The following is a 13,936-nucleotide window of genomic DNA, read 5'->3' on the forward strand; positions in this document are numbered from 1 at the left end:
TGGCAGGCTCAGTGAAATCCTTAGGTTTCTGACCTAAGGTTTTTCTGACCAGGAGAAAGATGTGCTATCGGGAATGTTTTAGGAAGATTCACTTGGTAATGGGGTTCAAAGTGGACTGGAAAGAGAGTAACCATGCTCTCCTTCCTTTGCTTCAGTTTTCCTGCACAAACCCTCATGTGCTAAGACATGAGTCCAGTCAAGGCTAATGTTGAAAACATTTCAGTTTTTCCCCTAACCTTGAGCACCTTCCTCTATCTTGCTCACTATAGATAAGGTAGAAAGAAGGGGTTTAATATAATATCTGGTAAGAAGTCAAGTAGCTTCTAGGTATTATACAGAAAATAAGTTTATAGAGTTGAAAAGAAGGGTGAGAAATTAAAGTTTAAAAAAGCAGGAAAAAATCATAGAGGAAAGACTCAAGGAAATGATGCTTGTTCTTAATATTATTATCTCAGGGCTGACAGATATTTATTTAAAAAAAAACTAATCTATAGCTTTTCACGTTAATCAAGAAATGGAAAAGACTATCAACCTAGTGTCAATGATTAATAGATATTATCATTTGAATGCGATAAATAAATCAAAAGGTAGACTGGTCTCAGGGTGGGTTTGTTAGATCAACGTCATTAAGAGCCCGGGCTCCTTTAGCCCTTCCTGTCCGCCTCAGGGCATATGTGGTTTTTCCTCATGGTCGCAAGATGGCAACCACAGAACCAGGCATCATCACATTTTCACAACACACCATCCAAATTAGGAATCAAGGTGCTGGGGTTAGGGCTGAAGATTGTGGTACTTCCCCTACCTTCTGACAGGGAGAAAAATCTATCCCAAGCCCTCCATTAGACTTCTCATTATATTTCACTGACCAGGACTGGATTACACACCCACTTGTAGACCAATCAGTGGCAAAGGGAAAAGGGGTTGCCCTGACTGACTAGGGTCAGACATCACTCAACTCCTGGGTACATTATTGCTCAAACTAAATGGAGATACCAAACAGGAGGGGGAATGACATAGATAAACCAGTAACATTATGTGCCACATAGAGGAACAGGAAAATTGATGGGAGAACATCAGGGAATCAGAGAAGTTTTATGAGACATTAGTCTGATAGGTTCCAGAATGTACTGCTCATGTCTGTCAACGTGAATGTCTGGCACCAACTTCACACACTATGGGTGGCCAGTACATATTTTAGACCAAGTGAATATAGAAAGTAGCAAACTGAGTAAGATTTAAACATGTAGAAATATTATGAGGGCCAGGAATCCATGTTGATCTTAGGAAAGTGAGCTTTCTTTATCAGAGAGCCAGGCCACAATGTTTAACTTTTAGTGAGGCAAGGTAATAATGAAGCTTGGCTCTCCACAGCACTGTGTGCTGATGAACAGGGCCCATCTAGTCAGAAGATGACCACCAACCAGAAAATGATGTGCACCCATGGGCACACAAAGGATGCCATTTGGGGACAATTAATTAATTCCTTCCACAAATACTTAAGAATTATTTTACATCAGGCACTGTTCTAGGCACTTGCATTACACTAGTTAACGCAAATCACAATAATTTCATAATTTCCTGTTTTCATGGCTTATTTTCTAGCATAAGAATGAGTGAACTACATAGTAAGTCAGCAGGTGATAGGTGCTTTGAAGAAGAGATAGGACAGAATAAAAGGGATCAGTAATCCCAGGATGTGTGCTTGAGGTATGTTAAATAGGGGGTCAGGGTAGATCTCACTGAGAAGGTGACATTTGAGCAAAATGTCCTCTGTGCAAAGTGGGGAAGGAGAGAGGCATAAGACTTGTGTGGGAAGAGGGTTTCTCCAATTAGCCGCCCCATTTCACCACTCTACATAGGAGAACTACAATGGTAACACATACATGTTACATAATAATACACATTTTAAATGCTTTACTTTTTAAAAATAATAGGTTTTTATTCCATCTGAAGCAACTTCCAAGGCAGATAGTTTTCCAATACCACCATCCAAAAAATTATTCTGGTATAGAATAATTCATCCGACCTTTAAGACCATGAAGGCTCTGTGATGCCAGAATGCTGCAGGAATTTAGGTTTCAACCCTTATTCTGCCTCTAACCAGCTGTGGATATTGGAAAACCATGTGACCTCTTCTGTGCTCAGTTTCCTCTTCTGCAAATGGAAGAAGTTGAATAATTTTCAAGGTGCATCTCAGGTCTAAACTTCTGTGACTCCCACATAAAGAAATCTGCTTACAGGAGTCTGCAGAATGCTTTCTCACTGGCTCTGGGAGGGCTCCTTGTGCTGTGTAGCCCATCAGGAAAACACTGAAGAGCCACCTAATGGCTTAATGGGCTTTAAAATGGGTGTCTAGGTTTTAATTTTCTCTGATAGCAGATTCCCTGAGGGAAAGTGTACTTTACAGTGGATAATAACTACATAGGATATTTCGATTGCCGCAGGGTATCTTATTTGGAAATCAGTTTTCAGTTACATTCCTCTAGTAATTTTTACTATCAGAACAAAATAAAAGCCCCCAAAGGAATGTTTATACAGAGTTGAAATGTGTTGGAATGTCAGAAGTATCTCTCTAAGAGTTAAGCATCTGTAAATACTTAAAATAGGGTGAAATCACAAATACTGCTACTCCTAATCTCTTTCATGTTTGATTAGAGTCCAAAAAGAACAAGCAAAGTCTCCAGGAACACTTTTATATTAAACTGTTAACTCTAGGGCCATGTCTAATGACTCAAATTATAAAAGAAAGTTGGGCGAAATGCATAATTCACCTATTCAGGCCTACAGTCAGCTCTACACATGTGAAAACAGATCTCGTAGAGGATGTTGAAGGAAATATTTTCCTCTCTGGTAAACTTAAATAGCAATATTATCACATAAAGACTAGGCTACACAATAAAATAAAGTGAGCCATTCTGCCTGAATTTTCAAGATTCAGCTATCCCCACTCTTACCCACACACATCATAGCTTTCATTACATGTTCCTCTAGTCTTCTTTGGTTATGGATCAGACATCATGTTACATGTTTTAGTCACATCATCTTATTTAATCTGCTCTACAGCAATAAAAAGTAGCAATTGTTTGCTCTATTATAGAATGGTGGAAACTGAGGTCCTAAGAAAATATGTGTGTGCTATAAACTGCTTTTCCTTCAAATGGCAAGGAACACTGAAGGAAGACAGTCCTTGGTTGTAGACATTCATTCATTCAGGAATTCATGCTCTTCTTAATATATTCAACTCTAAAGAAACCTTCCTACCAATACAGCCCGCTCCCCTCTTCTTAACCAGTTTTCAGTGGAGATGGGAATTTGGAGGGGTGATGAGCTTATTGTGTCTTTTCGTCCTTTATTTGATTACCTCCCTGCCATCTTGCCTTTTCTGGGCTAACTGATAACACTTCCTTCTGTTCCTCTTTGGAAGCATTTTCAAAAAACATCTCTTTAGGAGTGGAATCACAAACGAGAAACAGTATTTTCATAAGGAAGAGTAAAACGAAAGGATTGCCAGAGCATTTTTACATTAGCACATGACATTTCTAATAATCTACATAGAAGGAATTTTTTTTAGCATCCTCCTAAGTGCCTCTTGAAAACCTCTGTGACATATGAGATAGCTACTGACTAATTTGTTCTGGCAGAAAAATGAGTTTAGTATTATTGAAAATATGTTTTCTATCACCAGATCTTGTTCAGGTCATTGAGTGAAGGGGAATAGGATTTATCTCCAATGAAACATTATGGAGAGGAGAGAAATAACATTTGACCTATCCTAACATTAGCAAAATGCAAATCAGTCAATTTTCCATAGGGTGATCTTTTCATGCTTTGGATTTCTGTAGTTGTGCATCAGTCTGAACATTTTAAAGCAAGGTGAATGAAGGGCCCATGAAAGAGACTGTGAATAAGCCACTGTGCAAAGCTAACTTTAAACAGTTTTCAGCTTAGTGACTGAGATAATGCCATTTCTCTAGAGAAGTTCTAAATATAGACGAATAATGGATAGCAGTTTACCACAAGCTATGTAGTGCCCTAAACCAGCAGGGGCTGGGCATTGAGTGGAGGAGGATTGCAATTTTGAGGTTGATTAAAGATGCAGTACTGACAGGTTCCAATGGGTGTAGCAGGGTGGGGGAGGGGGTCACATCTCATTCTTTTTTTCCTCCCCACTCAGAGGTGTGGGTAGCTGCAGTGTAAACTGCTGATGTGGGTGATTAGGATGTTAAGTGGGAGAAAAGACAGCTCTTCATTATTCTTTTGGAAATAAAGAGGGATAAAATTCAGCAATCATCAAGCCTTTTCATTTCCCTACAATTTGTCGCTGCAGTTAGGAGGCTGGCTTCCTTTCCACAGATGAGATTACTTCCTGCTGACATCAAGTGGGGGTAGGGTGGACCAATGTGTGAAAAAGAAAATTGAGCTCGAAGGGTAGCTTTTGTTTTGATGTTTGCTAGATGTCTTTTCTTGTGTTAAAATTAGACATATCACCTACTGGCAGGCACAGGATTTTCATGTTGAGAATGCAAGGCAGAGTTCGCTAGATAAATCGGCAGGTGCATAAACCAACTGTCAGTTTTGATAAAGAATTATGACTTCTTGGACTTTGTCTTTAGCTATGCAGAAGCTAAAAATCTGATAATTTAGCATAATGCTTATGTAAGCTGTGCTGGAGAGTAATACATAGTCGCTTTCATACTAACATAAAGCTCCTTGGTCAAAATTACACCAATAATGCATATTTAATTAGCGTTTATAGATATCTAAAGAGGAAAAAAACCCCACAAAGTTTCCCTCACAGATGACCTTTATTGGGGATGCCTTAGCTGAGTTCCTTCAGATGCCTCAGGGCAAAATTTCAGCCTCAATAAAATGAGATGACATATGGCTGGTTATTTCACAAGATCGCCATCTTTAGATTGAATTTAACTTTTTTTTTCCTCAGAGCTAGAGCTTTATGGAGTTTTTGGGTTTTGGAGGTAGCTTGATGGTACAGTGCCTCAGATTTATAATTTCTAATTAAAACGTGTCCTTCCTATCAATTTTAGAGAAGTAACAAGCTTAATCTGTGGCATTTAATCATTGAAATTTGTTTTGACATTTTTGAAACACAGATCCCAATACTGAGATGTAATTACTTTGCAACAGATTTGCAAGGAAGGTGACAGGCCACAGAAGAACTTCTAAACACAGGCAAAAACCAGACCAGTCCAGTGGGGGAAGGGAAGATAGATCTGAATGTCAAAAAACTCAAAAGTAAATACATGGTTTTCCAGTTGCCTCTGTCCGAGGGTTCACCTTGCACACGTTAACTCCTCCCTCTCTCACCATGCTTCGCTTGTTTATCCCTCAGCACTCTTTTGATTTAAGGGGAGAAAACCAAGATTAAACGTAAAAGTAAGTTTTCTCACTAACAGCCCAAGGGGCACAGCTGGCTAGGCTGTGCAAGAGCACGTGGCCGTCTCTATATCTATCGGCTCAGGGCCTGTTTCCCAGCTCGCAGACCCTGACATGACACTCCGATGTGGTCTGAAGGACAGAGGGCATTGAGAAATGTCCTCGCCTCTTCAGGTGTCTTGAGGCCTGGAAAAAAAAATCCATCACAAGGATAAGATTTGTCAACAGGACTCCTCCAGCCAGCCTACCCTCCTGGCTCCCGATGAGGGACGACTGTCCACAGTTGACCTTGCTAAAGGACAGGATTTAAAAACAGGGAAGCGGGGCGATGATTGGAAGAATCCAAAGCTTGTATTCCAAGCTTCGGATCGTAGTGCAGGTGGCTAGACAAAGACGTGAGAAGAATGGCAGTTTTGGTGTCAGAGAGACCTATGTTTGAATTCCAGTTCTGACACTCAGTAGCTCTTTGATCTGGGACAAATGTTTGAACATCTCTATTCTTCTGTTACATCCATTAGAAAATGGAGAATATAATGTCTACCTTCTAGGGTTACAGTGAGGTCTGAATGACATCATGTGTGATATACTTAGCATGGCTTTGGCTGGTAGTAAGGATTTAATATCTTTTAATTCCTTTCTCTTCTCTCAGCCTTGTCTTTCCTCTTAGCATTGGAAAGAGTTCTATTTATTTATTTATTTTTGATAATGGCTTTTTAACTTAGGTTGTTAAAATGTATTTGTTTTCCCTGAAATGGTGCAACCCAAGTTTACATAATAATAATACTTCTTTATTTCGTTTTTATTTATTTATTTTTTTGAGATGGAGTGATATGGTTTGGCTGTGTCCCCACCCAAATCTCATCTTGAATTCCCATGTGTTGTGGGAGGGACCTGGTGGGAGTTAATCGAATCATGGGGGCATCTGATGGTTTTAAAAAGGGGAGTTTCCCTGCACAACCACCCCTCTCTTTGCCTGCCGCCATCCATGTAAGATGTGACTTGCTCCTCCTTGCCTTCCACCATGATTGTGAGCCTTCCCCTGCCACATGGAACTGTAAGTACAATTAAACATCTTTCTTTTGTAAATTGCCCACTCTCGATTATGTCTTTCTCAGCAGCATGAAAACGGACTAATACACGGAGTCTCACTCTGTCGCCCAGGCTGGAATGCAGTGGTGCAATCTTGGTTCACTGCAACCTCTGCCTCCTGGGTTCTAGGGCTTCTCCTGCCTTAGCCTCCCAAGTAGCTGGGACCACAGGTGTGTGCCACCACACCTGGCTAATTTTTTTAATTTTTAGTAGAGATGAAGTTTCACCATGTTGGCCAAGCTGGTCTCAAACTCCTGACCTCAAGTGATCCGCCTGCCTTGGCCTCCCAAAGTGCTGGGATTACAAGCATGAGCCACTGTGCCAGTCTAATAACAATACTTCTTTAAATATCGATCAGGTGTGAACTGTTTCATGACATCTAGAGTATAATAAATGTCATTTATTTTTATGTTTTTGAGAAAGAATCCAGTTTGAGCTCATACTTGCTGAGTTTGGCAGGAACATTCAAAATCTATAGGTGTAGGGAGGCAAAGAGAAGGGATGGGGAAGCCCCTCCCATTTAGATCATACAGACATGCTAGAGGCTGATTCACTGCATACAAATGGAGAGGGGCCTGATCTCCAGCATTTACACCGCTGTTGCCCTTATTGTTCCTTCACTTACTCAGAGCTGCTAGCTGGAGCCCCTCCTCTGTCTGCTGGCATCCCATTCCACAGATTCTGCAACGGGAACCCTACCACCCTCCTCCCCAGGGGCAACTGTCAGAATAAACGAGGCTGTGACGTGGTGACAAACAGGTCCTAGATATTAGTTCAGTTGACTCTTGAGAAATGCAGAGGTTAGGGCTGTCAGCCCCCTCTGTAGTCAAAAATCCACATATAACTTTTGACTTCTCCAAAACTTAACTACTAATAGCCTACTGTTGATTGGAAACCTTATAACATAACAATTAATATATTTTGTATGTTAGACATATTATATACTATATTCTTACAAGAAAGTAAGCTGGAGAAAAGAAAATGTTATTAAGAAAATCATAAGGGAGGCCAGGTGCGGTGGCTCATGCCTGTAATCTCAGCACTTTGAGAGGCCAAGGCAGGTAGATCACTTGAGGCCAGGAGTTCGAGACAAGCCTGGCCAACATGGTGAAACCCCATCTCTACTAAAAATACAAAAATTAGCTGGGTGTGGTGGCACACACCTGTAATCCCAGCCACTTGGGAGGCTGAGGCACGAGAATCACTTGAACCTGGGAGGCGGAGGTTGCAGTGAGCCGAGATTATACCACTGTATTCCAGCCTGGGTGACAAAGTGAGTGAGACTCCGTTTAAAAGAAAAGAAAATTATAAGGGAGAGAAAATGTATTTACTATTCATTAAGTGGAAGTGGATCACCATAAAGGTCTTCATCCTCATTGTCTTCACATTGAATAGGCTGAGGAGGAGAAGAAGGAAGAAGAGGGGTTGGTCCTGATGTCTCAGGGGTGGCAAAACCAGAAGAGGTAGAGGAGGTGGGAGAGAAGGTGGACACACTCAGTGGCACTTTTCTGGAAAAAAATCCTTGTATAAGTGGACTTGTGTAGTTGAAACACATGCGTTCAAGGGTCAACTGTAGTTTAAATCAACAGATGTTTATTTCTTTCCAAGCCTGCCTCTTTCTTTGGAGGGTTGGGGCAAGAGTACACATGGAGGCCCACGTACCATATGTCTAGTTATGTAACACTTATAAACCAGGGAACAAACTGTTAAATGAAATATACCCTCTTACCTTGAAAAGTATACCTTGATAGCAACCTAGAAAATCAATTTGAGTTTATAATTCTGAGACTTCCTGAAGTTGTGTGCTGGAACATGGTGATGTAGAGCACTACCTCTACACCTGTCCTTCTCCTGGACATCCTTCCCTGCACACCCCAGCTCTGTAAGCATGGCCTTTGGCCATCCCTCAGATGGAGGATGACTCCAAGGAGGCTCTGGAAGCCAGCTTGTGGACATTTGGACAAGGAATTCTGAGGTCCTTGTTATCCGGACCATGGAGGAGAATTTGCAAATATGGAATCCATGAATAACAAGGATCAAGTGTATTTTGTTTTGTTTGCCTGTTTCTTGTCAAAATTTACTGAGAGAAACTAACAATGCGGTGCACCGAAAGAGAAAAAATGGCGTTAACTCTTCCAACCGTCTCAGAGCAAAGGAGCCCAGAATTTAACAACTCAGTGTCAGGTCACTTTTCTTCTGAGAAGGAGAAGGGATAATTCCTTTTTTCTTTTTGCTGATAGATCTCTGGGTGGGGTGGATGGGAACAAACTAAGCCCAGGCAATTTATATCACATTAGTGATCATGGTGTTACCTGTGGCATAAGACAGGCACTGTATCATTTACCTAGTGCATTCAGACTCCTTGGCTCAGTAAGGGTGGATAGAGTGGGTGAGTTGTTATGACTTCCATTTTCAGATGAGGAAAGCAAGAAAGATTTAGCCAGGAACTGAGAATAGAGAACAAAGAGACCTGGGGACTGGCCTTCTAGCGCCTTTTCTCTTTCTCACTGCTTGGTACTCCTAGGTGTAGCTGTCTCAGAATCAAGGGGGAATCCTTTAAACCCATAGCAGCTAACCCAGCAAGAAGTTCTGAGCAGTCTAGCCTGAGCTGCCATGTATTAAAAGCAACATAAGGTTTTATGCAATTGCTTGAGCATTCCTACCAAAAAAATACCTTTTGTCCATTTTACTTGTATTCCTTTATTTGGTGATGTAATCTAGTTCTTGATGTTCTGGAAAACCCTTCAGAGGCTGTAGAATCACTTTTCTAGATAACCCACTTTGGATCATGCAAGTCTTCATAGGCACAATATGAGTGAGGAGAGCACCTGCACTAACCACTATTTCCATTAGAAGAAAATAAAATAAAACCTAAACAAGAGAAAAAGAAGAGACTCCAAATACTGCTTCACCCAAGGACGTTTCTTTACACTCTGTTTGTCATTTGCAAATGTCTTTCCTTCAGCCAATGAATGATCTGCTTGCTATGGGCTAGACATTGTGTTGATGACTACACATACAATTTCATCAAATCCTCAGATCAGCCTTGTAGGGTTGGTGATGTTTTCTTCCCATACATGAGAAGGCTAAGACTTGGAGAGGTTAATTAACACAGCAAAGGTCACACAGCTAATGAGTGGTTGAGCTGGGATTCAGATCCCCTCCGTCTACTCCTAGGGCCATGCCCTTAATCAGATACTATCCCAAGCACATTGGCAGGTGCATCATAATATCAAAATATACCTCGCAGGGCTGATGTGAAAATTAAGAGATTATATATATGAAAACTGTTGGGCAAACCACAAAATCCTTCCAAAGGTTGGCTGTGATTATTTCTCTTGGTTTTACACAGGGCTTGCTCAGCTGTCCTTAGTGGCCATGTCTATATTAATCCCATAATTTATCCTTAAACCACCAAAGTCTTATTTGCCTGGCTTTTTCCATAGCCGAAGGGAAACTGAAAATATGCCTTTTGTAAGAAAGCCTTAACACCTGCTGCTAAAGGGCGCTAAACCATCTGGATCGTCAAAGGGGTATAGGCTCACTTACAAAAGACGTAGATTAATTTGGACATTGTTTCCCTACATAAACCAGGCATAAGGAGGCAAGCAACCCAGGGAAGGATAATCATGCTGAGAGTGGAAGCACTTATTAGAAATAATTACCATGTAATTATCCACAACTTCCCTGGAGTCTGTAGCCTGTGGCTAGTCTTAGGAGGTGCCCCTTCCTTACCAAGTACAAGAAGACTGAAGCACTTCAATAAGTTGATCAGGGCATGTGCCTGTGTCTTATAGTTTGGTTACCGCCACCTGGGCCTACTTCTCACTTAATGAAGCCTTCAGTGCTTATAGCTAAGGTGCAGAACAGCTGTAGACTTTCTTCAGCTGGATCCACCACACACCCCTCCCTTTTTTAATAGCACAGTGTTGTTTTGCAAGTGTGTGGGTGTGACACATCTGGCTTCTTTCCTTAAGAAAAGTGTTTATTGAACAATTAATTGTGGCGCATGGGGGCTGTGACATTTCTCTTTTTGCTGTGCCTCTGAGCTGTGTTTCCACGCTGCGAGGCGGCCCACTGAAGATCAGTAACAACACTGTAAAGGAACAATGGCTATAGAAGCCTTGACAAGTGCAGGGAGAGACCTAGACACTTCCGAGAGGGGCATGATTGCCTACAAGGTTAATCAATTCCCCTTGTTTCCATTCCAGCTCCACATTTGTCTTGGTGGCAGCAGCTGCAAATGTAAAATCAAACCTACACACTTAGACAATTGGAATTGTATTTACCTGATCAAAATGTGTAAATGATCTGTTTTCTGTGTCTTCTTAACTGGAATTTAAGGAGCACAGCAAAGCTCCGGCTATAGGTCAGTGAGAGGCATCCTTTTGTGTGGTGTCCAGATACAATTTAGTTGTCTTGGATAGACAGTTGGAAAGAACTGCAGTCACAGCCTAGAATCTTGATTGTCATGATCACCATTATTATTGTTATAGCTGCCATTTATTGAGCCTTTATATATGACAAGCACTTTATATGTATTCCTATCTCATTTCTTCCTCTTAATAACACTGCAGATAGCTAATAGTGTTTTTATCATGTACAGATGAGAAAACTGAGATTAAGTAACTTGCTTATGGTCATCGGTGCAAGGTTCTAGATTCGAACTGGGTCTGACCCATGCTCTGAACCACTAGGGCTTAACAATCCCAAACCTCGCTAGAATATGCAAGTGTAGAGAACACAAGGGCTTGTGATTGACCTGACAGTTTTAAATCTTTGTTTTCAAGAAAGCCAATCAGAGAAGAAGGCTTAACAAATCTCTTTGCAAACCGATTTGTTGGCCCACCTTTGATTATTCTCAGTACAAGAAAAGGGTTAAAAATATCTCTTGCTTCAGTGAAGTGGCCTTATTTTGAAAATGAGTCTTCGTAGAAGTAATTAGGCTAAAACGAGGTCATTAGAGCGGGCCCTAATCCAATGTCATTGGTGTCCTTGTAAGTAGGTGAAATTAGGACACAGAGACAGACACATGGAGGGAAGACACTGTGAAAAGACACAGAGAGAAAGCCGCAGAAGGCTGAAGCAGAGGGTGGATTGATGCTGCCACAAGCCAAGGAACACCTGGGGCTACCAGAACCTAGAAGAGGCGAGGAAGGATCCTTCCCCTCCAGGTTTCAGAGGGAACCCGGCCCTGCTGGCACTTTAATTTCAGACTTGTAGCCCCCAGAACTATGAGACAATAAATTTCTACTGTTTATAGCCACTCAGTCACAACCTCCCTGGAAAACACATACTCCTGTTCTATTCTGTTCTGTACTGTTTTGTTCTATTTTATTCTCTTTCTTTAAGAAAATGGATTTCCAGGCTGGGCACGGTGGCTTACACCTGTAATCCCAGCACTTTGGGAGGCCAAAGCAGGTGGATAACTTGCGGTCAGGAGTTCGAGACCAGCCTGGCCAATATGGTGAAACCCCGTGTCTACTACAAATACAAAAAATTAGCTGGCCGTGGTGGCGGTGCTTATAGTCCCAGCTTACTCGGGAGGCCGAGGCAGGGGAATCACTTTAACCCGGGAGGTGGAGGTTGCAGTTAGCTGAGATTGCGACATTGCACTCCAGCCGGGGCGACACAGTAAGACTGCATCTCAAAAAAAAAAAAAAAAAGAGAAACAGATTTCCCAATCTACTAATTTTGAACAACACCAGTCTCCAGAGCTCAGCATTCACGCCCTTTCCAAGCTGGCTCCAGTCTAATTTTCTAACCTCAGTATTAGTTAACCCCCGACCCACCCTGAACACACCTGGTGTCGCACAGTCCATCTGTCCGAGAGCACAGCATCAACCTGAGTGCAGGTGGCCTGCTCATTGCCTGTGCTGCCACCTTTTCCCTCAGTGGCTATTCATTTTTTAATGTCCAGCTTCAAGTCACCTCCTCTGACAGGATTCCCCTGGCTCTTCGAGCAGAGTCATTTGGTCCCTGTCCTCTGTTCCCCCCATACACTTTATCAGCCCCAGTTACAGCACTTACATTGTATGATGGGATCAATCTCTGTGTCCCCTTCATCCCCTCCCCACAACTAAACTTCAAGTTCCTTAAAGAAGACTATCTTTTTCCTTGTTTTTTCTTTTTAATCAAGTGTCTAGCACAGAACCTGCCTGACACACGACAAATCCAAATACAGGGTACCCCAAAAAGGTTAGTGCAGTTTTAAGCTTTAATAACTTCTTAAGTTGAAATGTTACAGACTTACAAAACTTATTTGAACATTTACTTCTTTTGACTCTGTTTTAATTATTTTAATAAATGTAATTGTAATTTTCTTTTCTGGTTAATGTATGCCATATTTCACTCAGGGGAACTGAAACAAAAATGAAAATTGAAATGTGTTATTCAACACTCTTCACAGAGATAAATAGTGTTAAATTAACTCTCAAACAGTGTTCTTATAAGTTGCAGCATTTATAGCCTTGAGGTTATTAAAACTGCAGGAAGACTTTTGGGACACCCTGTTTTTGAATAAATATGCTACAGTATGACTCATCCTGTGTTTACTGTAAAATTCAGTTTAATTCTTAAGTGGTTCCATGTGGGCATAGGTATTGTTTGGCCAGTAGTTGTCCTTATACTTACACCCAAGGAGCCCTTGTCCAGGGCCCACACTTAAGAAGGCAAATTCCAAATTCCCTCCCCAAATGGCACTGAGCCTCCTTCAAGGGTCTGCACACCAGCAGCGGTGTTGTCTGCTAATGTCTGTACTCCCATGGGTGAACATTGCTGACTCTGGTGTTCATACTCTTGAGCCCAAGAGGTGGCTGGGGACAGCTGCTTCTGGGAAGCTGGACTGAGCTTCCACCAATGGACTAGAGCCCTGTGGGAAGAGAGGAGGTGGCTGCAGACCAGGAACTAGAAACCACTTCTCCCTGCACCATCGTATTTAAGGGCAGATCATCCACAGTTTCAATCTGGCCTTTCATGTCAATTCCCAAGGCATATTTGTCTAGGTAGGAAGGTAGAACTTATTGTACTTAATCATTTGTTAACTTCGTGTATAACTTTTAAATATTTAGATATCTGGCATACAAATCTCTGTTTGTACTTTTGCCCTGGGTCCTGCAAATATTAAAGGTGGGCTGATTTTGGCCTTAAAAAATTATTTTGCCACAAACCGATTTTTCTCCGTAAAGAGGTAGGTGGGTAGGAAGTACTTCCATATAGAAGGTATGATAGCAAAGAATGACTGCAGTCACTGAGCACATACTCTGTGCGGGGTGATTTACACATCGTTTTTTCAGTTAGTCCTCACAGCAACCCAATAAAGTAGGTACTTAGGAAAAAAGATATTCAGTGACATTAGTTTGTTCCAGCTCATAAAACTAGTGGTTTAGTTAGCCTTAGTTGCATAACAAACTATGCGAAACTGAAAGTGGCGTAAAACAATTTTTTCCCCTGA

General features: G+C 41.5%; 1 protein-coding gene across 3 annotated transcripts in view; it reads left to right on the top strand.

Annotated features, from left to right (window-relative positions):
• The window catches only part of CPVL (carboxypeptidase, vitellogenic like), a 204,851-nt gene that overhangs the window by 34,171 nt on the left and 156,744 nt on the right, over positions 1-13,936 (top strand). The gene's annotated exons all lie outside the window — the stretch shown is intronic.

This window comes from Theropithecus gelada, chromosome 3, assembly GCF_003255815.1.
Source record: "Theropithecus gelada isolate Dixy chromosome 3, Tgel_1.0, whole genome shotgun sequence".
In the NCBI taxonomy this organism is placed as follows: Eukaryota; Metazoa; Chordata; class Mammalia; order Primates; family Cercopithecidae; genus Theropithecus; species Theropithecus gelada.